The sequence below is a fragment of the Gracilinanus agilis genome, unplaced genomic scaffold (assembly GCF_016433145.1).
Source record: "Gracilinanus agilis isolate LMUSP501 unplaced genomic scaffold, AgileGrace unplaced_scaffold59165, whole genome shotgun sequence".
Lineage (NCBI taxonomy): Eukaryota > Metazoa > Chordata > Mammalia > Didelphimorphia > Didelphidae > Gracilinanus > Gracilinanus agilis.
Window position 1 is genome coordinate 1 of NW_025394668.1, and position 3,078 is coordinate 3,078.

Genomic DNA, 3,078 nt, shown 5'->3' on the forward strand with positions numbered 1-3,078 from the left:
TTAGATCCAGGATCCAGTATAAAAAGAGGCATTTGGGAGTTCCAGTTTAGAGTTGTCTGGGGCTTCTGAGCAAACCAGAGGCTGCTGGGAGCAGTTTCCCTGGAGTTTAGGGGACAGGACCAGCAGATTGGAGCCAGCTCTGAATGACTAGAAAACTTGGCAGGCCAAAGAAAAATAGAGATTCTCACACCAGAGAATATTTTGGAGAGGTCAAAAAAGAAGGCCTACCAGGAGGACCAGAAGCTCCTGAAAATGGCTGAAGAACACCAGAAAGCAATGGTTCCTGAGCTCCGGAAGAAATCAAGGAGGGAGTACCTTTCAAAGCGGGAACAGGAGAAACTGGAGGATCTAGAAGCAGAACTGGCAGATGAGGAATTTCTCTTTTGGAGATGTAGAGCTGAGCAGCAGAAACTTAAGTATAAGAAAAGAGTAGGAGATCTGGCCCTGGAGTATAGGGCAGCCAGGGAGCAAGAGAAGCTGGAGGCCACAACTGGGATACCACATACCAGAAGAGGCTCCAGGACAGCCAACTCGTGGGGTAGAGCTGGTGGAAGAAGAGACGGGAGTTCCAAGCAAGAGAGGAGCAGAAGCGCTGGGAGGAGGCCCATTTAGGGGCAGCTGTCCTCCGGTTTGGAGCCAAGGGTGTTGCCCCCTGAGCCTAAGTATTAACTGGTGTTGGAAGAGGAGGAGACCATTGAATTTGTCCGAGCCACAGGGCTCCAGGGTGATGAGGAACTGTCAGTTCCACCCCCTTCATCTGGGGACCAACAGAAGGACTCAATTAGGGCTGTGCGGTGTAGCCTCCCTGTATTTCCATTCCGAAGTGACCTCCTTGATGCCATTGCTAAGCATCAGATCCTCATCATTGAGGGTGAAACAGGGTCAGGGAAGAAGACTCAGACCCCCCCCCCCAGTACCTCTTTGAGGAGGGTTACACACAGAAGGGAGTGAAGATTGCCTGTACCCAGCCTCGGAGAGTGGCCGCCATGAGCGTGGCAGCCAGAGTGGCCCGCGAGATGGGGGTGAAGCTGGGCAACGAGGTTGGCTACAGTATCCGTTTTGAGGACTGCACCTCAGAACGGACTGTTCTCAGATTCATGACAGATAGCATGCTTATTCGAGAGTTCCTTTCCCAGCCTGACCTTGCAAGTTACAGTGTGGTGATGGTGGATGAAGCTCATGAACAGACTCTGCACACAGACATACTGTTTGGATTGATCAAGGATGTTGCTCGATTCCGCCCAGAACTCAAGGTTCTGGTGGCTTCTGCCACCCTAGATACTGCCCGTTTCTCAGCCTTCTTTGATGATGCCCGGGTTTTCCGGATTCCTGGCCGCAGGTTTCCGGTTGACATCTTCTATACCAAGGCTCCAGAGGCAGATTACTTAGAAGCCTGTGTGGTGTCTGTGCTGCAGATCCACGTCACTCAGCACACTGGGGACATCCTGGTATTTCTGACGGGTCAGGAAGAGATTGAAGCAGCTTGTGAGATGCTACAGGATCGCTGCCGCCGCTTGGGCGCCAAGATCCCGGAGCTCCTGGTGCTGCCCATTTATGCAAACCTGCCTTCTCACATGCAAGGGCAAATCTTCCAGCCAACACCCCCTGGGGCACGCAAGGTGGTGGTGGCAACAAACATCGCTGAGACATCATTGACTATCGAGGGCATCGTTTACGTCCTACGCCCTGGTTTCTGCAAACAAAAGAGCTACAACCCCAGAACTGGCATGGAATCCCTTATAGTCACCCCCTGTAGCAAGGCGTCAGCTAATCAGAGAGCTGGCAGGGCAGGCCGGGTAGCTGCAGGGAAGTGCTTCCGCCTCTATACAGCCTGGGCTTATCAGCATGAGCTAGAGGAGACCACCGTGCCAGAGATCCAGAGGACCTGCCTAGGCAACGTCGTCCTGTTACTCAAGAGTCTGGGAATCCATGATTTAGTGCACTTCGACTTTCTGGATCCTCCACCCTATGAGACCCTGCTGCTGGCTCTGGAACAGTTATATGCTCTGGGAGCACTAAACCACCTAGGGGAGCTCACCACGCTGGGCAGAAAAATGGCAGAATTGCCTGTGGACCCTATGTTATCTAAGATGATCCTGGCATTGGAGAAGTATGGCTGCTCAGAGGAGATCCTCACCTTGGCTGCCATGCTCTCAGTCAACAATTCCATCTTTTACAGTCCCAAGGACAAAGTTGTCCATGCTGATAATGCTCATGCCAACTTCTTCTTGCCTGGTGGGGACCACCTGGTGTTACTAAATGTTTTATACACAGTGGGTTGAGAGCGGCTATTCTTCACAGTGGTGCTATGAGAACTTTGTGCAGCTGCGCTCTTTGCGCCGGAGCGCCAGAAGTTCGAGAACAGCTGGAGGGGCTCCTGGAAAGGGTAGAAGTTGGGCTCAGCTCCTGCCAGGGAGACTATACACAAGTTCGAAAGGCCATCACTGCCGGCTACTTCTACCACACGGCACGGCTGACCCGAAGTGGGTACCACAGTGAAACAACAACAGACCGTCTTCATCCACCCTGACTCCTCTCTTTTTGAGGAGCAGCCACGTTGGCTTCTCTACTATGAACTTGTCTTGACAACCAAGGAGTTTATGAGACAGGTGCTAGAAATTGAGAGTGCTTGGCTCATTGAGGTAGCTCCCCACTACTACAAAGCCAGGGAGCTAGAACATCCAAATGCCAAGAAAATGCCCAAGAAAGTTGGCAAGACTCGAGGGGAACTGGGTTAAGGGAATGAACAACTGTCTTTTCTTTCCTTAGCCTCTCTCATTTCCTTTGTACAGGTTTTTGCTGATTTTTAAAAAATAACTCCTATTTATTAAAGATATTTTGGGAAGAAAAAACACAAGGGTTTAAGGAATGACTTGAAGGCAGCTTTGGATAAGATTGATCAACAGTACCTAATGAAATGGTTGCTGGTCAAGAACCAGGAGAAAAGGCCACACAGAATGACCTGAAGGTCCATGAAGAAAACACCACTATTGAAGAATTAGAGGCACTGGGAAAATCCTTAGGAAAGGGAGATGATTGTGAAGACATGAATATCATAATCAAAGTCCTTAAGTTTCT

The 3,078-nt window shown here is 50.5% G+C and overlaps 1 pseudogene; it reads left to right on the forward strand.

The window, feature by feature from the left end:
• Positions 1–193: 193 nt before the first annotated feature.
• On the forward strand, positions 194–2,738 carry LOC123256459 (annotated as a pseudogene).
• Positions 2,739–3,078: the final 340 nt, after the last annotated feature.